Source organism: Cupressus sempervirens, chromosome 11 (assembly GCF_028749045.1).
Source record: "Cupressus sempervirens isolate cs-2001-9-10 chromosome 11, ASM2874904v1, whole genome shotgun sequence".
NCBI lineage: Eukaryota > Viridiplantae > Streptophyta > Pinopsida > Cupressales > Cupressaceae > Cupressus > Cupressus sempervirens.
This window is the reverse complement of record NC_143128.1, coordinates 714,685,210-714,712,511: the sequence shown is the minus strand read 5'-3', so window position 1 is coordinate 714,712,511 and position 27,302 is coordinate 714,685,210.

The following is a 27,302-nucleotide window of genomic DNA, read 5'->3' as shown; positions in this document are numbered from 1 at the left end:
TCATCAAAAGACTACAAAATTAATAAATAGTAGACATTTTCATGAAATGATTATTTGTAAAACACATCACTATGATAGGATAACATATATCACTATGATTATCACTATGATTATCACCATGTTTTTTCCCTTATTTCTATTTTGATTTGTGATATCTAAAATTTACCAACATGAAGTATAGAATAAAGTAATTTTTATTTTCTCTTTTTTACCTAATATAACTAATAAAAGTTATATATAAAATAAAATAAACTCAATAAATAAAATATACTCTGAATTTTAGTTGACAAAATTATGAAATGTCCTTAATAATATTTTAAATAATATTAAAAAGTTTGTAAAGATCAATTAACTCAAAAAAAAAATCTTACAAATGGTAATTTACACACAAAATGTCTATTTTAAATGATCACTTTTAAAAATTAAAAATAATTATTCTGTTAATTTGTCAGCTAAAATAACAGATTATTGTTATTGTTATTGTTAAACTGCAACTTTTAGAAGCCTTACCTTAGTAACCTTACCTTAGTAACCTTACCTTGTTTCAAAAAATAAAAATAAAAAACAGGAACAAGATGCCTACGATTTTTTGGAAACTATGAGTTGTACAACTACTGTTTCAGCGAAACTAAATCTGTTTGTACAAACCCTTTCCTATCCAACCAATCTGTAGAAGTTTCAAGCGGCTCAACCACATTTTTGCAAGTGAAGCCCGCCAGGCCAAAATTCAGACTGTTCAACCAGATCAAACGGTTCAACCGGAATTTGACAACTGAATTATTATTATGGACCATATGAGATTTGTGGGGTCATTGATCACACAGAAATATTTAATTTGTATAAGCGTAAAAATCCGCAATGTTCTTCATATTCAAGGCCAAGCCTGGTTATCCTTTCCATGAAGCGTTGTCAACTTTTTCTAAGGTTCTCCCGAAATTTTGATTCCAATCATAAAACCAAAGTAAAGATGAACGCCCATCCCATCATAAATCTGGCCTCATTTACACAGCCATGCATATGACCAATTCACTTTTTGCTAAGCATTGCGTACAGACCATCTTGAATTAAATCAGGTATTGAAAGAAAACATTATAGATTACCATTATTATTGCCGCTTCTGCTGAGAAACAATCTTTACATCAATCAAGCATCAAAAGAAAGCAAATAAATCACATAATGTCGTTTCTCTGTTACCGCCCCTTGTTCGAACATGCAAACCAGTTGGTCTACTTTGCTACAATAACAGTGCACCACAGACAACGAGTAAAAACAAAACTACATATTTAAAAGGCAAAGTACTGTCACGACTGGCTATGAATGCAAAAAACATAAGAGACATAAAATCACAGTCTGGAAGATTTAATTTCCAACACTAGTTATTTCGCCAGCCATTTCACTTGAGATGTACTTTTTCATGCTGATTGTAAGAGACTTTAAAAAATTTAAACTTTAAAAAATGATGGTAATGCATTGTGAGTGCATTCCGCTCATGAGCAGTAGAACTAAAACTTCATCACTTCTCAATATTACATTGTCATCAAAATCTTGCGGCGAAGTTGTGGAGGAGCTCCAATGATCGGCCGAACAGAGAGAGGCAGACCTCAAGCTCTCTTCTGAGGTTTTCAATGGGAGGCATCAGCGGGACAACAAGATCAACTTCCATGTTGTCGTCAACAGGATCAACTTCCATGTTGTCGTCAACAGGATCGACTTCCATGCTGTCGTCATCAAGATCGACTTCCATGTTGTCGTCAACAGGATCGACTTCCATGCTGTCGTCATCAAGATCGACTTCCATGTAGTCGTCAACAAGATCAATGTCCATGTCGTCATCAAGATCAACTTCATTTCTTGATGAATAACTTAAATGCCGCTGCATTTCTACTATTCTTCCGTTCAGTAATCTCCTCATCTCTTCTTCTCTGGTCTGGTTATTTTCGAGAGAAGGGAGTATGGGGTTCGTTGAGCTTCTCATGCTGACCTCCACCTTATTCTTTCGCTCTGTCAGGAGCTTCCGAGAGGCCTGGATTGGCAGGCTTACAGAATTATTCAAGTCGATGGAAAAATGAGGGCTTGCACAGAAAAAAAAAACAAAATTGATTAATTCTGAAAGAGATCGTTTTGGAAGGCAACAATTTCAATGTAAAGACCCTACCAAATTTATAGTGAAGTAATTCTGCTGTTTCCAATTATGAGAGAGTCATTGATTAGTTGTTACCAAATTCGCAAAGCAAAAATCAAAATTTAAATGGAAGTTGGGTGGTAAAAGTTAGCAAGATGGCATCTTGAAATAGAAACAAGATTGTTGTTTCCCTAGTAGGAAGATTTGCTGAAATAAATATATCTACGAATGAGATGGTATACTTTTGATTCATTAAATACACTTATTACTTCTGAATATGTTGCCATGCTAGCAATTTAATGGAGGTTTAATTAAGATTTGAAATTAGTTAGCCAATATAAGTAAATAGGAAAATTTTAATTGGGATAAGGAAATATACAAAGTATTTAAAGGGCTGGTCATGGAGGGTTAGGTGGTAGGGATGGCTTATAGCTAATTAAGCTTATATGAATTCTTAGAAGTAGTTCAACTAGAAATTGATTAATTTTTTTATTTAGAAAATTTCGTAAGAGATTTATGAGAATTAGTTTGAATAATTGAGATATAATTAGGAATGAGTTAAATAGTATATTATGTAAATAATTATTTATAATAGATTTTTTTTATATTTTGAAATTTAAATCATTGTATTAATAAGAACTATGATGGTGGTGGAATTCTTATCTTATGTTAAATACAAAGAATATAATTGTTCTATTGTTAAAATATAGTGACTAAACAAGAAACACAATAAGAGTAGCAACAAAACTTCAAGTAAATTCATTTTGTTTAAAATTGGAGATAATTAGGGAGCTCATCTCACTTAGAAATCACAATATTTGTTTGCACAATCAACTAATTAGAATTGGGGCCAAACATAAATGGATTAACAAAAACTAAAAGACAAATGGATAGAGTACTTGTTATGGTTCAAAAAAATGAGTTGAGCATTTTCTAATAGTTATTATAGCACTTGTTGACTTATTGTCCAATATTTCATTAATTCTTGTGAAATTAAAGTTGTTACTGCATGAGTAACCATAATTGAATTAAATGCATTCCTTAGATCTAGAAAGTAACAAATCATGAATTTGTGCAAAAGTATGGGTCTTGCTCTTTTTATTATTTCTGTATAGCTTTATAAAAAGCATGGACTTGCAAAGAAAGCTACTAAAAAAACTTGAAGTTACTTGAATTTTTTAATATAGGATTTTGAGAACCTTTAAGTTAGGGTTCCCAACTAATGGATCTTACCTTTTTAGAGGAACGTGTAAGTATTCAAAGAAAACAAGGGAGGGGAGTAATTGGAGTAATTATGGGAAATGTGTTTCTTACAAGGATCTTTGGAGTTCCATAGAAGTTATTTGGGGCTTTTTTACATTGTTTATACACATTTTCGCCTACTAAATCTTACATTGTCTAGATATGCTCAACTATAGGAGAAGCTAGGATTTTGGAAGTTTTCAAAATATTGCACTTGAAAGGGGTTTTCCCAACCTTAATACTGCCAAAATCTCAACCATAATCCCCATAAATATTGTTGGAAATCTTGAAAGTGATATGTTAAATCAAGTGATTTTTGTTTTTATCTTGTCATATGTAATAGAATGGTTCAAATATATATGTATTTACCTTACATTTAATGTCAATCCTTAGTTTTTATAAGTTTTATCATAAGGGAGCTTATTAATACATCCTAACCTTAAGTAGATATGTTGTAACACTCAACACAAATTTACTCTATACATAATGCTTGATCATTTTGATAATTCTTAGTTTTTAAATTATTCTCCAATCTCATATTGGAAGATCATTTGAAATGAAAGAAAAAAACCAACCTAATAAGTCATGTTATTAAAACATTGCTTCACATCTTCTCAATTACCCTAAAAATTGAAAGGTTATCTTTTGAATACACCAAACATATGTGGGAGTGCTCATAGATCATTTGAAATAAACTACAATGTTTTTTGTTTTCCTTGTACAATAGTTAATAAAAGAAATTGATATAATTGAAACAATTTGTATATTTCTATAAAACCCCATATTTCAAGAAACAAACAAGACAATTTGTTCTCCTTTCATTCTATTGTCAAATTGACTATGCTACATAGGGCCTATTGTGACTCATCTACTGATATCATCTTGATTTTACAACATACTCATTGATTTTTTTAAATAGTAAAAAAAAAGGTATTGAAAAATCAAACATCTACAATGAGCATTTTAGCAATTAAAAGTTCATTTTCTAAATAAAAAAACCTAGTAGATTTTTTTACCATTAATGTAGTCACCTAATGGGGAAAAGAAAAAAATGGTGGCAATGTCATGACCCACCTTATTAGGATCCTATTTTGTAGGACTTATGTGACATTTTGACCTTGTTGACTTAAAGTTGATATGTTGCTTAACTTAGACTTGTAGTTGATATGTTTTTTGACCATGTGACTATGTTATTCTCTACATTCATGTTTCATTTGATATATAATGATGATGTTATATGTTAATGATGAATCACGATCTTTCTATAGTTTGATACTGATTAGAACATGAGTTTATATGCAACAACAATTATTAAATGTTATATGAGTAAATTGATGATGTTATTGTATTGATTTAATTAGATTTACTGATGATTCTGTATGGCATGATGTTGTAATTAATGATTTATGAGATATGATTTTATTTGATTATGATTAATGATGGGTACTAATTTATTTCTATAATTGTGAGTATGCTTGAGTAGTTGTAGGTTGAAAGCAAGAGTGTGGTTGAGGTAATGGAGGTTAGGTCCTTAGCAATGGTGGGTACGAATAGTTTGTCTTGCACACACCATATAGGAAGTGTTAGAAGCTAGACTTGTCATTGCACCAAAAGATTGACCTTTCAATGCCTGATACAAGCACTAGACTTATAGACCATAGGAGGTGGTTAAGCCATGTCACGAATCTCGAAGGGAAACATTGGTAGTTAGTCCAAAAATCCCCCCCCTTGGTGTTACCCGAGGAGATTCGAACATGTGACCAAGCTTTGATACCACTTGTTACAAGCTAGACATGTCATTGCACCAAAAGATCGACCTTTCAATGCCTAGTACAACCACTAGACTTATAGAACATAGGAGGCAGGTAAGCCATGTCATGAATCCTTAAGGGGAACATTGGCAGTTAGTCCAACAGGAAGCTTATGCAGTTGATGAAAATTTTGAACGCTTGCCTCTTCTTGAAACCTTATGTGGATAAACCTAAAATTCAAGAATACCTCTAGTTTTTTCTTGTGTTGGCTAGTATAATGGATTTGAATGATGGTGTTTGTGTTTGTAGACATTTTATACATTGAATTGGAAAATTGATCTTCTATATGATTACCAAGAATAATAAATAAATAATATAGGCAAGAGCCTACAACACAATGATAAATTCCAAGTCTCTCATATGGGAGGTCATGGGTTCGAATATACTCAAGCTTAACACATAATTATAATTAATCTCAACTTATAATAATAAATAATCTAGGATTCGACCCATTACCTATCCAAAAAAAGAATAATAAATAATACTGTGTATTTATGCACTAATATCTTACATGTGTAAATGTGGTAAATAAAATAATTCATTCATTCCTTATGAACTAAGTTGTTCTCATTTATAGGTTCATAACATATAATTTAGATTAGAAAAGAACTTTTAAAAAAAAAGTATAAATGTTGGAAATCTTATATTATGATCATGGTAAAACCATGTGTTAAATTTTTTTAATACATAAACAATGTGTTAATTTTTATATGAAAAAATAAAATTCCTTTAATCTTTCATTGGTTGAAAATGTTAACAAAAAGGTAATGCCTTGATTTAGATAGACAATAAGAATGAAAAATAATTACAACAAGGGAAGTGCTTAATAAATAAGGTATAGCCAAGTCTGGTTGGAGACATGCACAAGTGAAGTGGATTCTAGAGAAAGAATGAGAAGAATAAAAAGAAGATAGGAAAAAAACGATTTTGGGGAGTATATAGTTAGGTGGTAAAACTTTATGATTCTCCTTGTCTATGGTGGAAGTGAATGATAGTTAGAGGGAATAGAAAGGAATATTGAGTAAGACATATTGGAAACTAACTTACCAATTTGTATCTCCAGTTCCAAGTTTTCAATTCTTTTATCATGTCGAAATATCTCTACAAATTCATAGAGGAATGCATGTGTTTTTATTTTAAATAAAGATTCTAAAAAAACAAAATGGAATTCTTCAATGACCATGTGGAACCCTTGAAATCTTATTAATTTTATCTTTTATTTTTGTTGTGCATCTTGTAAGGTTAAATGCTACATAGTAAAATTTTGGATAAAACTCACCAAATTTGAGGGCTATGTTTTCATTCTTCTAAATCTTATTGAGACTAAGATATTGTAATTATAATAGTTTAAAATTGCCACTCTTACCTAGGTGGTGGGGAACAACGTAATTGCCTTCATTAAAAAGGTTGCAAGTATTTTTTCCTTTCTTTTTTGGGTAAACTATGCATTCCAAGTTATTCTTTCCTAAAGGTGGATTACAATTGTTGTGCATGCTTATTTATTTATTTTTAATTATATTTTTAAGGTAGGATATGTGATTAACATCCCTTACTAAGAACTATTTGTCTATCCTTTTTAGGTGTATTTTATGTAGCATGTGCATTTCACTTACATTCCTTGATAAACTAAAATGTACAAAGTGTGCCCAATACCTTATCCTCAATTTGTAACTTTTCCTTTCTTATTTCAATTTAACTATGGTGTGATAATAAGAAAAGTTATTAATATTGTGAATGTGCTTCTCCATGTAAATGTAAGTATAGTTTCTTAGTATAGGTTTGTAAAAGAAATGAAATTCCCAAATTTGGGAAAACACACTAAGAATTGCAACCCTGATTTTTTAAAAACTAGTAATGCACAATGAAATAAATCAAATAGAGGCAAAAAAAGAGATCGATGTACATGTGCAAGATTATTTTTTTATTTCTTTCTATTAATTCTAAAAATAACTTTTCTAAATATGAAAATTCAAACTACAAACTTAGAAAATAAAACTAATAGCTTCTATTGAGCACTAATTAAAAAATAACCTTGCAATAATATGGGATTGCACGGAAACTACCTAGAGCTTCTTAGAGTTCACAAAAAATGCCTAGAGCAATCACTATTCAATAAAACAAACAAATCACACAAAATTCCTTGGCTAATCATTGCTCAATAAGACAAACACACAACTAAAATTCTTTGAATCACATTGAGAATAAAATTTGAAGCATTCTTTTTGTTGCTGCTGAAAAATTGACTTGTTGAAGAATAAAAACAACATTATTTCCTTTTTTCTATTTGATGTCCACAAATCTTTCCTACACACATTTCAAATTTCAAACTCACCCATGAACAATTAATTTACTTACTATTGGGTTGCACAATTATTTTCAATGTCAAGAGCTAGCTGAAGATTACATTCTTCAAAATTATTAAATTGTTATTTTTTAATTCTGAAGGCTACTAATAGGTAGGTGGGCATCAGAGGCTTAGGAAAAAGACATTTTTAATTTAAATTTTGAATAAATTAAAAATGATATTGTCTTTTAGCATTAAACCTTGATATCAACTTTTACTAATTGTGTCTTATTTATAATGTCTATATTTCCTTTGAAATTGGAAGTAACATAACTATGGTTATGTGCAAACCTAAATGGCTATGTAGAAAACTCACATTTTACTATAAATTGTATGTACCCATACTTCGTTGATAAATGCTAAAGTTGTAAATGCTTGGAAAAATAATAGAGTACAAAGTGGTTGTCATTTTAAAACTTAATGTAAAAGTGTCATCCTTTTCCAAAGTTGCCCCTCTTTAAAATTGCCTCAATATTAAGCTCAAGTTGGTTGCATTTTATGTTTTGATTAGAACCCTTTTTTTTTTCTTCATCCATTAAATCTAACAAGAATTACAAACTTTGTTTGAAGCATAAGTCAATAGGTGTGAATTGTCAATTTCCCTGGCATGCATGCACAAAGTGTTGGGACTTTAGATGTTTGGAGTGTTGAGAATATATTTGGGTTGCATTATGGAATTACAAATTATTTAGGAAACTAAGATCTGTGTCAAACTATATCCACTATCCAATCTTTATAAAATTGAGACATTGCTAAAGTTTGGCCTAGATTCAATAAGAAATAGTAACTACGTAATCATTTTACTTATTCTAGAAATGTTCATATCTCTATAAGAAATACTTAGTGATAAAAATATTATCATTCGAGCAAGGTGACCATAGTAGGTAGTTTGAGGGATATCTTGTGTACTTCATCACTACATATTATTTCACCTAGATTTGTTCACATGCTTGGTACTATTAGCATAGACTTCAGTTTAGTAGAATTTAGAAATTTGTGAACAAATTCTACTATGCTCATGATTCTCTTAAAATTGCAAATGTTAATCTATGCCTTTTCTCCCACCTTAATTCATCTGTTGATGGTAGTTTTTCTCATGCAAACTAGTATCTACATTAGCTTCATCTTTATTCACTGCAGGCCTTGTTAAATGTTGTAGTTTTCTATTGTATAAATCATGCATTGATATGTAGATTGTAATCATCAATGATTAATTGAATTTATTGTTCAACATCTCTTTCTTTATCTATTATTTTATTTCTGCAAGTTGTTTTTCTTATTTCTTAGCTAGATCTATGCAGTGTTGATTTTAATGGATCACTACAATTTTACTAAGCACTATTGGTATGTTGTACGTGTTTTTCAAATGGTTGTGTCTTCTTGAATTTCTATGAGGAATAAACCAAGAGAAGAGAGATGTCCCTTCATGAGACATGCATATTCATCAATATGATTAATATAATGGAAAATTTAACTATAGGTGTGTGCGCGCGCGCGTGTGCATGGACGTGAATCGTTGTAATCATATTTGATTTCTCTTTGATCTCACAAGTTTATCCTACTAAAGCTACCAATTTGTCAACACCTTCTCTTAGCTAGGGAGGATAAACACATGACATGTATTACACCATTGGTATATTAGGCATGGAAAAATATATATTTGATTAGAAGATATTTATAATTTTGATATCACGTTTGATTTCATGATTATTAGTCTTCCTAAATATTGACACAAGATATTCACCAAGTACTCAAAAGGTTTTGATCTATCACATTTGATATCACGAATCTTGGTCTCCCAGAATATCGACATTTGATATCCATCAAGTACTCAATTTTTTTTGATATCATAAGTATTGGTCTCCTAGAATACATGATATTCAGAAATTACTCAAAAATGTTTGATATCACATATGATATCATGAGTATTGACCTCCCAAAGTATCAATGATATTCGTCAAATACTCTTTGAGCAATGGCCTTCCAGAATGTTGAGGATCACTGAAGAATCCATCTCAACATGGTTTGCTCCCTCTAAATCAATGTGGTCGAGATTACTAAAGGTTAAATCATATCCTCTATCTTCTCTCTCTTTCAAGATTGTCTAAATGTTAGCCTCCCCCTGAATCTCAATCTCCCTCTTTTTCCTACAAGAATTTTCCTTAAGGAAAAGATCAAGATATATAGCTCGTATAGAAAAATGAGAAAGAGGCTACTATAATACCCAAGAATAGTAATTCTGCATAATAAGATCATTTCAATATAATATAGATCCAACTTAAATCTGAATTTTCAACGTATTGTTTTCTTATTAATGCCACATATATGTAGCAGTAAAATTAAACATGTGGTATTAGAGCCTAGCTAGTAGTCCAAAGAGAGCATTTTTTTTCTAGGTATCAAAGATTAGAATTGTTGGATAGAATGGAATATCTAGCTTCTTCTTTTCTTATTTCATACAACTATTTTAAATGGAACCCAAAGATATATTCAACTTCAGCTTCAAAGAAAAAAGACTTGTATCAAATAGTCATGGTTCAACAAAGGTTGAACCCTATTCAACTATTGAAACTAAATACTCTAATCACATGGATGTGGCTTTAGTCTTCACTTCTTATCCGTGTCTCTTGAATTATCATTTCATGTTGAAGCATGCACACAAGTTCCAAACCACTTTTGGACTATGTTAGACACTATTTTTGGGAAGCAAGATGAGAAGTGGACCACATACTTGAAAATGAGATTAACTCATTAGATCCAAGTATTTTTGAGAATATTCAAGACTTCTTCACAAAGTTTAAGGCTTTATTACCTCAGTTAAAATAATGTGGAATTGAGAAATTCTCGCAAGAAAGAAAAGTAATTATTTATATTTTGGAAAAATTGAGTCCACAATATGTTGTGTTTATCTCTTCTTTTCACACAATTAGGCTTACAAAAGAGAAGAGTTGGAAGATTCCCACTTTTAATGCTTTCATCAAATCTATGATACATGATCAGTATAAAATCATAAAGATGATACTTTGGAAAGTTCCAAATCTTATGCTCTTGTTGTGTATACAAGTGAGAAGAAAAATTTAGAATGGAATCAACAATTCAAGATAAATATGAAGAAGTTGGACGAGTCTTACAGTTTTTGTCATATGTGGGACATGTAGTCAATGGATGTTGGATGAAGACTAGAGGCCTTGGAGAAGGCTATGTAACACCATCAAATTTCATCCCTTGACATCTTTATCAAACACAAGCCAAGGCCATGCTCTTACTTGTGGGTTTACTCAATTTCCTTGAAATACTATTTTTTTATAGAGTGTAATTAATAAATTTTTATAGTCTTGAAGTGTTACTTTTTCAATACATTCTCAATATACCATTTTTAAGATTAATGTATATTTATCAATATTATTTATGCTTGATATGCTTGCTATAGTACAAATGAAGGTCCTCTTCAAATATTCAATAAACTCCTTGAAAACTAAACTTAACTAATGATAAAGAAAATGTTAATTTTTAAGAATCTTGAGCATATTTGATTAAATTATTTTTAGAATTTTGTTTCTTAAAAATTTGACAATATTTTGAATATTTCGTTGATATATACATTTATAATTTAAATATAATTTGAGTTAAATTTGAAATTGTTGTAGGTGTACATCAAATAACATTAAGTAAAAAGGTTGACACATGAGTTTAGTTTGGTTTCAAGTTTAACCTACACACTAAGAAAAAAAAGTCATCTTTCAAATATCAACGTGTCACATTCTAAAGTTATTTTATATTACTTTTACGAAAATTTAATAATAGTTTACTTTAATCTGACAATAACATCAAACAATTTTGTATGTGTGCTACAAGGTGCAATGAATTATGAGTTGAACAATTGAAATGGTTGTTATTTATTACTAACATTTTAATGAATATAAAATTTTTAGTCTATTGCAAATTCTTAGATCTAATTTGTTTCCTTACAACAAATTCTATCAGCAATTCTTATCAGAATTTATCATTCAAAATCCTTTTCAATACTTAAGGAATCTCATCACATTCATCAAAGCCTTTATTTATCCATTGAATTGACAGCAATGATAAATGGATATACAACCTAACTAGATTGCATTCAACTGCATAAGCTTTTACTCATACAACATCAAGGTAGCTAAGTATTTAAAGGGAGACAAAATTCAGAAAGAACTGATATGGGGGCAGTTCACAATTTGTATTCATTTCCTTTGAAAATGGTATATCCTTTACAATAGACTCAGAATGGCCTTCAAAAAGAAACACAACTCATTCTATATTCATGTATTCTCAAAGAATTGACAAAAAAATACATTATAAACTTGCTTTTCAAAATTTGGACCAAAAACAGACTAAGCATAGTACTTAGAAGAAATAGAATTCAGACCCTTCTTTAGCCTTGGGATCTCACTTAAATAGTGTGAGATGCAACAAGCTTCAGGCTAAAGAAAAATGACAGGTGTCCTTTAAAAGACACTTACATACACCTCTGTCAAAAAGACAAAAACAAATAACAGAGAGGCTTATTACATCAAACATTCCTTGGTGGGTCCCTTTCTGTTATGTTTCTCATTTGTTGAGACAAGAAAATATGATCTAATTTTACAATCATTCTTCATCCTCGGAGTACATAGTCATGAGGTCTGAAAGTGATGTATCCTCCTCAGTTACCTGCAAACTTACTTTAACCTGGGGATTTTCCATGTCTTCATTACTAAATACAAGGGTAACTTTTACTTTTGCATCTTCTTCCTCATCTTCTCCTGACATCTATTCTATAAACTGATCTTTCCATTTTTTATAGGAAGCATCATCTGGCCAATCAAAATTTAGAGCCTCTCTTTGTATAACCAGTAAAGAATTTGCAAGTTCTTCTAAATCATCAAGCTCTTTTCTGATGTCATTATAATATAACTGTATCTTTACCAATTCTTCATTTGTCCTTGCCCAAAACTAGTGACTATTTTCACTCATGATATTCCTAATCCTTTCATCAAATATTTCATCTAACTCCCTTTTCCATTTTTCTTTTTCCTTTTTTGTATCAACAGATTCTAAAGCACAAGGAAATAAAGTGAATTTTTTAGCCATATATTTGGAAAAATAGAGTATCAATCTTTTTTGTAAAGAATCCCTTTTATCATCAAAATCTTCTAGTTTATTTAACAAATCAAAAAATTTCTCTACTTGATGATATGGCATTTGGATGGCAGATATACATATAATTGTAATATCATTATTCCTCTCCCTCCACTTCTGTGCTAGGGGAGTCAATTTATCCTTATCTCTGTTCAACTCATCCATAAGGGTTGCAATTCTTGTCAACTGATCAAAGAAGGTTGACCATTGTATTTTATTCCTTAAATATATTACACCCTGCTTTAATTTTCCTTCATACTAATTTTTTAATTCTACCTACAACACATGTAATTTGGTTTTTTCTTCTTCAAAATCTTCTGCAGTATAGAATTGGGGCCTTTCAGGGGTGTCTGGTATTCCAATAATAGGGGTTGCTCCAAAAAATGACTGTGAAGGGTATGTAATCCTAGGTATATTGGATTCTCCCACCTTTCTTTTCCCAAGTATCTTTTCCATTTGAGACATCTTGTTTTCAAGCTCAATTCTCTTTTTTACTTCTTTGTTGTAGGCATCCACCACTATTTCATACTTACTCTGCAGATCAGTCATTTCCCTTTCTTCTTTTTCTGCAGTGGCCAAGGAAAATTTAGAATAGTCCACATTCATGTGAGCTGCCTATACATGTGAAGTATTAGCGACCCTCCTCACAATGATACTCCCTGTTAGTCCTGAATCATCAGGCTGTGATGGAGTAGTCCTGGATCCTCTTCTTAATGACCACATAACAAGAGCAGCTTGGTCATTGCTGAATGTTGTTCCTAAAAATTCATCTTTATCTAGATCTTCTAATCCTAAATTATTTGACACAGAATTAAAAACTAAGGCATCAGCAATATCCCAATTGGGCAATAATAAAATATTTGCATCCTTTACCATCTGTCTACCCTCTTCAGGGGTTATATTCTGGAACTCTTGTATCATTTGTTCCTTTATTTGATTCTGAATAGAGGCTTCATCCATTTCTAGATGCTCTGTTTTCATATTCCTACACCTTTTCTCAAAAATGTGCATGTTTGCCCTCCACGCAAACTGATGGAAAGCCCTAGATTTTACAAAACTGTTATCCGACAAAAACTGCTAACTGGCTTGTTCCAAAACAGGGTCTAATTCCCTTCCCCTAAAATTTGCTACAGTTAATTCAAAACTCGACACAGGAGGCTCTTGGGGGTTCCCTTCATCAATCTCTACCTGAGTAACAAAAACTCCTCCTTGTGATCCCATTTGTTCAATTTGCTCATTAGTGAGCTGCTCTTCCTCAATTTTCATTGGAGTTTGGGAAGGTGAGTAACCTTCATCATGGGATTCCTCTTCCCTTATTATTTTTCTTCTTTTGGGAGAAGGTTCAAGGGGTCTTTCTTCAAGGACAGTACTAGTAGATTCAATTATCTATTTTTCTTTGTTTACAATGGGCATTTGATCTCGAACAACAGTATATCTTGTCCTCTTTTGCACAACCAGTGAACCTGCCCCTATGTTAGGGGTGAAACCCAATTTCCTCATAACTTCTCTGGCTTTATTTGGAAAAGAATCAATAAAATGTTGTTTCTTCTCATTCATTACCTCCATTATTTCTGAGAATGTACTCATGAGCTTATTTATTCTATCTGTATTAGTTGCAGCATTACTAAGAGGATTGTAATTCTTGTCAAAATAATTAATGAACTCCAAAACTTTTGAATGGACTCTCCATTTCTCTTTCTTTGTTTCTTGCTCCTGGAGAGAATATTGATTCCTTATTATATCTTCAGGGAAATAGAATTCATGCTGACTTGGACGAAGCTTGATCCTATGTCTAAGAGCAGAATTAAAGAAATCTTCTGTGTCACAAAAATGAGCATGAGATACTGCCATCTTATACTGATCCAAAAATTTGTAGAGGAAGATCCATCCTTCTTTAGTTATTACAAACTGGTGAGCTACAATGCAAGTAGGAAAAATTGATCCTGTTCCCCTTTTGTGCAAAAGGGTCTCCTCCACTCCTCCCAACTGCCATAAAAATTCAGCTACTCCTACCTTTAAAGGCACCTGATAGGGTAGTACATGGGGTGTTCCTTTGAATCCATACACTCTAATGACAATTGAGATTGGATATGGGATGATATCTCCCCAATTATGTGAAACTTTTAAACTATGGGGTCTGTCCATAGGCCTAACAAGGTGCATTAGTGCCTTAGGAATTCTGGGATTGTCACTCAATATGAGGCATCTTAGTTTAGAAGCAAAGTGCCTAGCAAATCTAACAAAACTAGCATTTTCTGCTTCCCCAGTCATGTCTGCACTCCATAATTGAACTGGTAGTGCTTCCCCTTCTTGTTCTCTATTTAAAACCATTTCTTTACTGAAATATGTAACCCCTTTAAATAGAAATATATGCATCAATAGGGAGTACTGACCCCAAACCTTTTCCACCTTGCCCTTTGCAATCCCCACCAATCCATTGTGAATCTCATTAGCCAAGTAAGATGCAAAATCAAAAATTATTTCTACACCGAAAGAGGAGATTTGGGTGATCATATACATGAAGCTCACAGGAATAAAATCTTCTTCACCTTCTCTGAAGACTCTGCACAGGGTCCTATATATCTCCATTGCCCTGGCATTAAAGCATGATTTCTTGAAAGGTTCTTTAGAAGATGATGTTATTTCTGGTAGGTTTCCAATTCTGCCTATGTGGGCTTTCAGTGCACCTTGTCTAACTACATCCCTTTTGGACATATATTCTTTTTCTAACTCTATCAAATCAATGGGCACATGATACCTAGTGAGAGGTACCAGACTGAAAATTTCCCTAATTTCTTCTGGACTGATGGTAATTAAAACCTCACCATCCATTCTTCTCACTACCTTAGTGTCTTGATCATAACTTTTTGCCACGGCCTCAAGAAGGTCATAATCCATAAACACACTAGGAACAACTAGCTTTCCCAAATCAAAATTCCATATATTGGCATGAGGGGCATATAATTTTCTCTCTACAAACCATTTTTTGAACAAACTCAAACCCATTTGAGAAGTTTGAGCATCTTGGACCCAATTACCCTTATCATACAATCCATTAGCTATCCTTAGCCTAGGGTTCAATAAGGTTAACCTTTTAACTTGCACTGTCTCTACAGTAGACTCAACGAGCAACTCAAGCAAGTCATCATGCACATTTCTATCCAAATAGTTTATTTGACCTGAAAATCCCTTCTTCAGAGGCATCTTGGACTATTTTTTACAGAACTGAAAAGCCTACAAAGATTATGGTAGTACTACTTACTTGAATTCTGTCTTTTTTTTCCTTTGTATTTTTGCAAACTTTTCGCAAACAGACAACTTCACAATTTCTGCCAGATTTCAGCACACTTTCCTTCAGTAATTGCTTCTGCACAAGAATGGCTCAAAATCTTTGCTCGAGTAAGATGAAACTGATAAAATCTTTCTATATTATATTCTATTTTTTCTCATGGATGATGCTTTCATATCTAATTAATATAGAGAGTGGCACCACATTTTGTGTTTAAAGCTGGGTCGTCGATCTTCAAAGATCCTACGATCATGTGATACGGAGAGAACAACTAGGCATTGCATTTGACATGTCGGTCAATTCATCCAATGACAACTTACCACGTACATAACTCTTTCCTTGATGGGGCTTATATCTGGACCCACTAGCAACTGAGGGCATGTGTCAGCAGGTCGCTACTTCGTTATGCATAAAGAATGAGCACCTTGCCATAGCGAAGCAGCGAAAACCATTGATCTAATCTAAATTCGGTAGATGATGTGTTACTAGGCTTGCTCAAAAAGAAGGCGATGGGCCCTATTGTTGTCGTCAACAAGATCAACTTCCATGTCATCATCAAGATCAACTTCCATGTTGTCATCATTGTCCATTCTCAGCTTCGCTCTCTTCAATGGACGCGGGTTGTCCGTTCGATGATCCATTTCTTTACATGACCGACCACTCATTTGCCAATTTTCAACACGAATGGGAACATGATTCCACTACCGCTGCATTTCTACTATTCTACCATTCAGTAATATCCTCATCTCTTCTTCTCTACTCTGGTTATTTTCGAGAGAAGGGAGTATGGGGTTCGTTGAGCTTCTCATGCTGACCTCCACCTTATTCATTCTCTCTATCAGGAGCTTCCGAGAGGCCTGGATTGGCAGGCTTACAGAATTATTCAAGTCGATGGAAAAATGAGGGCTTGCATAGAAAAAAATACAAAATCGATTAATTCTAAAAGAGATCATTTTGAAAGGCAACAATTTCAATGTATAAACCCTACCAAATTTATTGTGAAGTAATTCTACTGTTTCCAATTATGAGAGAGTCATTGATTAGTTGTTACCAAATTCGCAAAGCAAAAATCAAAATTCAAATGGAAGTTGGGTGGTAAAAGTTAGCAAGATGGCATCTTGAAATAGAAACAAGATTGTGGTTTCCCTAGTAGGAATATTTTCCGAAATAAAATATATCTACGAATGAGATGGTATACTTTTGATTCATTAAATACACTTATTACTTCTGAATATGTTGCCATGCTAGCAATTTAATGGAGGTTTATTTAAGATTTGAAATTAGTTAGCCAATATAAGTAAATAGGAAAATTTTAATTGGGATAAGGAAATATACAAAGTATTTAAAGGGCTAGTCATGGAGGGTTAGGTGGTAGGGATGGCTTATAGCTAATTAAGCTTATATGAATACTTAGAAGTAGTTCAACTAGAAATTGATTAATTTTTTTATTTAGAAAATTTCGTAAGAGATTTATGAGAATTAGTTTGAATTATTGGGATATAATTAGGAATGATTTAAATAGTATATTATGTAAATAATTATTTAAAATAGATTTTTTTTTTTTTTTGAAATTTAAATCATTGTATTAATTAGAACTATGATGGTGGTGGAATTCTTATCTTATGTTAAATACAAAGAATATAATTGTTCTATTGTTAAAATATAGTGACTAAACAAGAAACACAATAAGAGTAGAAACAAAACTTCAAGTAAATTCATTTTGTTTAAAATTGGAGATAATTAGGGAGCTCATCTCACTTAGAAATCACAATATTTGTTTGCACAATCAACTAATTAGAATTGGGGCCAAACATAAATGGATTAACAAAAACTAAAAGACAAATGGATAGAGTACTTGTTATGGTTCAAAAAAATGAGTTGAGCATTTTCTAATAGTTATTATAGCACTTGTTGACTTATTGTCCAATATTTCATTAATTCTTGTGAAATTAAAGTTGTTACTACATGAGTAACCATAATTGAATTAAATGCATTCCTTAGATCTAGAAAGTAACAAATCATGTGATACCACATCAACACATGTCTAAAACATGAATTTGTGCAAAAGTATGGGTCTTGCTCTTTTTATTCTTTCTGTATAGCTTTATAAAAAGCATGGACTTGCAAAGAAAGCTACTAAAAAAACTTGAAGTTACTTGAATTTTTTAATATAGGATTTTGAGAACCTTTAAGTTAGGGTGCCCAACTAATGGATCTTACCTTTTTAGAGGAACATGTGAGTATTCAAAGAAAACAAGGGAGGGGAGTAATTGGAGTAATTATGGGAAATGTGTTTCTTACAAGGATCTTTGGAGTTCCATAGAAGTTATTTGGGGCTTTTTTACATTTTTTATACACATTTTTGCCTACTAAATCTTACATTGTCTAGATATGCTCAACTAAAAGAGAAGCTAGGATTTTGGAAGTTTTCAAAATATTGCACTTGAAAGGGGTTTTCCCAACCTTAATACTACGAAAATCTCAACCATAATCCCCATAAATATTGTTGGAAATCTTGAAAGTGATATGTTAAATCAAGTGATTTTTTTTTTAATCTTGTCATATGTAATAGAATGGTTCAAATATGTATGTATTTACCTTACATTTAATTTCAATCCTTAGTTTTTATAAGTTTTATCATAAGGGAGCTTATTAATACATCCTAACCTTAAGTAGATATGTTGTAACACTCAACACAAATTTACTCTATACATAATGCTTGATCATTTTGGTAATTCTTAGTTTTTTAATTATTCTCCAATCTTGTATTGGAAGATCATTTGAAATGAAAGAAAAAAACCAACCTAATAAGTCATGTTATTAAAACATTGCTTCACATCTTCTGAATTATCCTAAAAATTGAAACGTTATCTTTTGAATACACCAAACATATGTGGGAGTGCTCACAGATCATTTGAAATAAACTACAATGTTTTTTGTTTTCCTTGTGCAATAGTTAATAAAATAAATTGATATAATTGAAACAATTTGTACATTTCTATAAAACCCCATATTTCAAGAAACAAACAAGACAATTTGTTCTCCTTTCATTCTATTGTCAAATTGACTATGCTACATAGGGCCTATTGTGACTCATCTACTGATATCATCTTGATTTTACAACATACTCATTAATTTTTTTAAATAGTAAAAAAACAAGGTATTGAAAAATCAAACATCTACAATGAGCATTTTAGCAATTAAAAGTTCATTTTCTAAATAAAAAAACCTAGTAGATTTTTTTACCATTAATGTAGTCACCTAATGGAGAAAAGAAAAAAATGGTGGCAATGTCATGGCCCACCTTATTAGGATCCTATTTTGTAGGACTTATGTGACATTTTGACCTTGTTGACTTAAAGTTGATATGTTGCTTAACTTAGACTTGTAGTTGATATGTTTTTTGACCATGTGACTATGTTATTCTCTACATTCATGTTTCATTTGATATATAATGATGATGTTATATGTTAATGATGAATCACGATCTTTCTATAGTTTGATATTGATTACAACATGAGTTTATATGCAACAATGATTATTAAATGTTATATGAGTAAATTGATGATGTTATTGTATTGATTTAATTAGATTTACTAATGATTTTATATGGCATGATGTTGTAATTAATGATTTATGTGATATGATTTTATTTGATTATGATCGAGATTTTATTTGATTATGATTAATGATGGGTACTAATTTATTTCTATAATTGTGAGTATGCTTGAGTAGTTGTAGGTTGAAAGCAAGAGTGTGGTTGAGGTAATGGAGGTTAGGTCCTTAGCAATGGTGGGTACGAATGGTTTGTCTTGCACACACCATATAGGAAGTGTTAGAAGCTAGACTTGTCATTGCACCAAAAGATTGACCTTTCAATGCCTGATACAAGCACTAGAATTATAGAACATAGGAGGTGGTTAAGCCATGTCACGAATCTCGAAGGGAAACATTGGTAGTTAGTCCAACAACCCCCCCCCCCCCCCCCTCGGTGTTACCCGAGGAGATTCGAACCTATGACCAAGCTTTGACACCACTTGTTACAAGCTAGACATGTCATTGCACCAAAAGATCGACCTTTCAATGCCCAGTACAACCACTAGACTTATAGAACATAGGAGGTAGGTAAGCCATGTCATGAATCCTTAAGGGGAATGTTGGCAGTTAGTCCAACAGGAAGCTTATGCAATTGATGAAAATTTTGAATGATTGCCTCTTCTTCAAACCTTATGTGGATAAACATAAAATTCAAGAATAACTCTAGTCTTTTCTTGTGTTGGCTATTTTAATGAATTTGAATGATGATGTTTGTGTTTGTAGACATTTTATACATTGAATTGGAAAATTGATCTTCTGTTTGATTACCAAGAATAATAAATAAATAATATAGGCAAGAGCCTACAACACAATGATAAATTGCCAGTCTCTCATATGGGAGGTCATTGGTTCGAATCTATTCAAGCTTAACACATAATTATAATTAATCTCAACTTATAATAATAAATAATCTAGGCTTCGACCCATTACCTATCCAAAAAAAGAATAATAAATAATACTGTGTGTATTTATGCACTAATATCTTACATGTGTAAATGTGGTAAATAAAATAATTCATTCATTCCTTATGAACTAAGTTGTTCTCATTTATAGGTTCATAACATATAATTTAGATTAGAAAAGAACTTTTAAAAAAAGTGTGTAAATGTTGGAAATCTTATATTATGGTCATGGTAAAACCATCTGTTAAATTTTTTAAATACATAAACAATGTGTTAATTTTTATATGAAAAAATAAAATTCCTTTAATCTTTCATTGGTTGAAAATGTTAACAAAAAGTTAATGCCTTGATTTAGATAGACACTGAGGATGAAAAATAATTACAACAAGGGGAGTGCTTAATAAATAAGGTATAGCCAAGTCTGGTTGGAGACATGCACAAGTGAAGTGGATTCTAGAGAAACAATGAGAAGAATAAAAAGAAGAAAGAAAAAAAATGATTTTGGGGAGTATATAGTTAGGTGGTAAAACTTTATGATTCTCCTTGTCTATGGTGGAAGTGAATGATAGTAAGAGGGAATAGAAAGGAATATTGAGTAAGACATAATGGAAACCAACTTACCAATTTGTATCACCAGTTCCAAATTTTGAATTCTTTTATCACATTGAAACATCTCTACAAATTCATAGAGGAATGCATGTGTTTTTATTTTAAATAAAGATTCAAAAAACATAAAATGGAATTCTTCAACAACCATGTGGAACCCTTGAAATCTTATTAATTTTATGTTTTATTTTTGTTGTGCATCTTGTATGGTTAAATGCTACATAGTAAAATTTTGGATAAAACTCACCAAATTTGAGGGCTATCTTTTCATTCTTCTAAATCTTATTGAGACTAAGATATTGTAATTATAATAGTATAAAATTTCCACTCTTACCTAGGTGGTGGGGAACAACGTAATTGCCTTCATTAAAAAGGTTGCAAGTATTGTTTCCTTTCTGTTTTGGGTAAACTATGCATTCCAAGTTATTGTTGCCTAAAGGTGGATTACAATTGGTGTGCATGCTTATTATTTATTTTTAATTATATTTTTAAGGTAGGATATGTGATTAACTTCCCTTACTATGAATTATTTGTCTATCTTTTGTAGGTGTATTTTATGTAGCATGTGCATTTCACTTACATTCCTTGATAAACTAAAATGTACAATGTGTGCCCAATACCTTATCCTCAATTTGTAACTTTGCCTTTCTTATTTCAATTTAACTATGGTGTGATAATAAGAAAAGTTATTAATATTGTGAATGTGCTTCTACATGTAAATGTAATTATAGTTTCCTAGTATAGGTTTGTAAAAGAAATGAAATTCCCAAATTTGGGAAAACACACTAAGAATTGCAACCTTGATTTTCTGAAAACTAGTAATGCACAATGAAATAAATCAAATAGAGGCAAAAAAAGAGATGGATGTACATGTGCAAGATTTTTTTTTTATTTCTTTCTATTAATTCTAAAAATAACTTTTGTAAATATGAAAATTCAAACTACAAACTTAGAAAATAAAACTAATAGCTTCTACTGAGCACTAATTAAAAAATAACCTTGCAATAATATGGGATTGCACGGAAACTACCTAGAGCTTCTTAGAGTTCACAAAAAATGCCTAGAGTAATCACTACTCAATAAAACAAACAAATCACACAAAATTCCTTGGCTAATCATTGCTCAATAAGACAAACACACAACTAAAATTCTTTGAATCACATTGAGAATAAAATTTGAAGCATTCTTTTTGTTGTTGCTGAAAAATTGACTTGTTGAAGAATAAAAATAACATTATTTCCTTTTTTCTATTTGATGTCCACAAATCTTTCCTACACACATTTCAAATTTCAAACTTACCCATGAACAATTAATTTACTTACTATTGGGTTGCACAATTATTTTCAATGTCAAGAGCCAGCTGAAGATTACATTCTTCAAAATTATTAAATTGTTATTTTTTAATTATGAAGGCTACTAATAGGTAGGTGGACATCAAAGGCTCAGGAAAAAGACATTTTTTATTTAAATTTTGAATAAATTAAAAATGATATTTTCTTTTAGCATTAAACCTTGATATCAACTTTTACTAATTGTGTCTTATTTATAATGTCTCTATTTCCTTTGAAATTGGAAGTAACATAACTATGGTTATGTGCAAACCTAAATGGTTATGTAGAAAACTCACATTTTACTATAAATTGTATGTATCCATACTTCGTTGATAAATGCTAAAGTTGTAAATGCTTGGCAAAATAATAGAATACAAAGTGGTTGTCATTTTAAAACTTAATGTAAAAGTGTCATCCTTTTCCAAAGTTGCCCCTCTTTAAAATTGCATCAATATTAAGCTCAAGTTGGTTGCATTTTATGTTTTGATTAGAACCCTTTTGTTTTTCTTCATCCATTAAATCTAACAAGAATTACAAACTTTGTTTGAAGCATAAGTCAATAGGTGTGAATTGTCAATTTCCCTGGCATGCATGCACAAAGTGTTGGGACTTTAGATGTTTGGAGTGTTGAGAATATATTTGGGTTATATTATGGAATTACAAATTATTTAGTAAACTAAGATCTTTGTCAAACTATATCCACTATCCAATCTTTATAAAATTGAGACATTGCTAAAGTTTGTCCTAGATTCAATAAGAAATAGTAACTACGTAATCATTTTACTTATTCTAGAAATGTTCATATCTCTATAAGAAATACTTAGTGATAAAAATATTATCATTCGAGCAAGGTGACCATAGTAGGTAGTTTGAGGGATGTCTTGTGTACTTCATCACTACATATTATTCCACCTAGATTTGATCATATGCTTGGTACTATTAGCATAGACTTCAGTTTAGTAGAATTTAGAAATTTGTGAAAAAATTCTACTACGCTCATGATTCTCTAATGCATAAGTCTAATTAATGATTTCTTAAAATTGCAAATGTTAATCTATGCCTCTTCTCCCACCTTAATTCATTTGTTGATGGTAGTTTTTCTCATGCAAACTAGTATCTACATTAGCTTCATATTTATTCACTGCAGGCCTTGTTAAATGTTGTAGTTTTCTATTGTATAAATCATGCATTGATATTTAGATTGTAGTCATCAATGATTAATTGAATTTATTGTTCAACATCTCTTTCTTTATCTATTATTTTATTTGTGCAAGTTTTTTTTCTTATTTCTTAGCTAGATCTATGTAGTGTTGATTTTAATGGATCACTACAAATGTACAAAACACTATTGGTATGTGGTACGTGTTTTTCAAATGGTTGTGTCTTCTTGAATTTCTATGAGGAATAAACCAAGAGAAGAGAGATGTCCCTTCATGAGACATGTTTATTGATCAATATGATTAATATAATGGAAAATTTAACTATAGGTGTGTGTACATGTGTGTGTGTGTGTGTGTGCGCGCACATGCATGTGAATCATTGTAATCATATTTAATTTCTCTTTGATCTCACAATTTTATCCTACTAAAGCTACCAATTTGTCAACACCCTCTCTTAGCTAGGGAGGATAAACACATGACATGTATTACACCATTGGTAATATTAGGCATGGAAAAATATATATTTGATTAGAAGATATTTATAATTTTGATATCATGTTTGATTTCATGATTATTAGTCTTCCTAAATATTGACACAAGATATTCACCAAGTACTCAAAAGGCTTTGATCTATCACATTTGATATCATGAATCTTGGTCTCCCAGAATATCAAAATTTGATATCCACCAAGTACTCAATTTTTTTATCACTTGTGCATCTGCCCTAGACAAAGTGGGTGCAATGTCTCGATCAAGCTCTTCATTAGAAGTAGAAGTAGAAGTAGAAGCACCACAAACTCCTTTCTGCTTCTCATCTCCACTATTGTTGACAGACGGGGTGTAATTTTCACATCATAATGGAAGATCTATTTAGTGGTATCATTAAATTTGACCATGAAATGATTTGCAAAGAGCTTTTGTACTGTAGACCCACATTGGACTCCTACTTGAATAGGCCTCTTTATAGACTTCACATCTTTAGCGCTACTGCCAGTACTGGTGTTGGTGCCAGTGCTACCAGAGGTTTGTGGAATTCTAACTGCTTGGGCCTAGGGCTGTTGAATATTCATTCCTAATCCATCATATTTAAGTGGAGTTAAAGAGTATCAGTTAAACAACATTCAAAATTTGCAATACATATTCCAATTGTAAATACAAACTCTGAAACAATATGCATTTGACAAATCTCTTCTGAATAAAATTTTGAACGGCTATTTAACAAAATCTAAATAGACGTTTTGAGCGAAATGTCCGATACATAAAGGAAATTTGCAATTTCATAGAAAGAAATAAGAAAACAGTTCCAATTGGTAGTTACGAGGTGGAATAGAGGGCTGTAGGATGGATTTCTCTTGCATTCCACTTCCCTGATGACCCTTAACCACGTCAGAAAAATTGGGCATGTTTGCTCTTCCTTGAGCTACTTGTGCAGCTTGGCTTGTTGAAACTCCAGGCTGAATTAATCTTTTTTACTCTCCCTCGACCCCTCCCAGTAGAGGGTGCTCCCCAACCTCTCCCTTGGCACTTTATCTTGGGAGGTTGCAATGGTTAAGCCGATAGTATTGTATATGTTATGCCACGTTATTATGGATGAAGATAGTTTATTTATTTCAATGTTTCTCTTCTATTTCTGTTTGAGCTCCTATATCTATTTGTCTTTCTATCACCTCATACATCTTTTTCATTCTATATCTTCATCTCCCCACTATCCTCTTCCTTTCTCTATCTATGTCTCTATTTTTCATCTCACATCTCTATCTCTTTCCATCATTCATCTTACTCCTCCTCCATCTTTCCATCTTTATATCCCTCTAACTATCACTATTACTATCATTTCTTCATCATTAAATATCTTCATATTCATCTCTCTCTCTCTCTCTCTCTCTCTCTCTCTCTCTCTCTCTCTCTCTCTCTCTCTCTCTCTCTCTCTCTCTCTCTCTCTCTCTCTCTCTCTCTCAAGTGCTATCATTAATTTTGCTCCTCCACCATCTTTCTGTATCTTTCTATATCAATATCACTATCATTTCTAATTTGAAATGAAAAAATAATTTGGGTCAAACTATAAAATGCTTTTTAACATGAGCTTTTACCATACACAGTACCACCAAATAACAATATGATTTCATGTGATTAACTTTTTGGGTCAAATTAGGCAAGAGCCTAAAACACAATGGTAAATTGTGAGCCTCTTATCAGAGAGGTCTTGAGTTCGACTATACACAAGCTTAATAAATAATAACAATTAATCACATCACATAATAATATTGAATCTTGGCTTCGGCCTCTTATCAATTAAAAAAAAAAAATTGGGTCAAATTATAAGATACTTTCATAGAAACTAGTTTTTTTAAAAATGAAAAGTTATCTTAATACTGTCAATTTTATATTTTGATTTCATATGTGATTAAATTTTTAGGTCAAACTATAAGATAATTTTCATAAACATTAGTTCTTTAAAATGAGAAGTTGTCTTAATAATATCAATTTTGAACTTTAAATTAATTAATTTTTAGGACAATAATGTCAATTTGAAATAAAACAAAAAAAGTAATATATGTGGCTATTAAAGTAAACCAAACTCAGAGGAAAAAAAATATCTTAATTAGAGAAATAAAGCACATGGTCTAATATAAAATCTAAAGTGAAATTAAATTAATCAAAATTCAATTAAAAATTAAATAAAATTACTTATTTCAACTAATAACAAATCTAATCTCATTTAAGAATATAATCTAAATTACTAAGTTCTTTTTCCATAATAAATAAAAGGGATGTCAATATAATTAATTAAAATAGCTTTAAATATATATTTTACAATTAAATAAATGATTGCAATCAATTCAACAATGTAAATGAAATAGTTCATGATCTATTTAAAGAATCTAAATCATTTAATTTTTATTGTAAAAAATACACATGGAAACTTAGAATTTTAAATGTACCAAGCCTAAACTTCATGAAGAGAGATCAACTTCATCTAATCAAATGGATTCTTGACTTTGTAAACTTAATACCTTAGTGCAATTTCAACATACCAAATATAAATAAATTTGTTGGTGGAAGAAATTTAAACCTATTGTACTTATGCTTATTGTTAATCTCATATTGGTTTTGACATATGAGTGATGATATACTTAAGCCATTTACTTAGTTCATGTCGAACAAGTAATACATGTCGAGCATAAAGTTCTCAAGTAGTATATGCCAAGCAACAAATATTTAGTATGAGCTGAGTAACTACTAAGTGTCAAGTCACTCAAGTATCAAGCGGATGGTATGTGTTGAGCTTTTCAGATGCCAAGTGATCAGTGGATGCTAAGTCATTCAGAGGCCGAGTTACAACATTGAAGTTGTAGTTAATGTCGAGTATCAGGGACTTCAATTGCCAAATTACACAGTTTTGACACAGATGTTTGTAATGGCAAAAACTTCTATGTAAACCATTTTTGGGCTGACCTAAGGATTTTTTTAAGATCTTTGATGATAAGGATGAATCTTAGTAGTGAATCCTTATGCATTAAATGCATCCAATAAAAAAAAGGAAGGTTTAAGTGGCAATATGGGTGAATCACTATCATTGATTCATACCTAACCCTAAGTCACCTAGGTCTTCTTAAGGAGGATAAACCCTAAACTTTTTGTGAATGTTTAAGGAGAATTGAAGAGAGTTTGCATGCACAAACAAAGCAACCATGGTGTGAATGTTTAATCAAATTGCAATTTTTTCAAAAGCGATGTAGA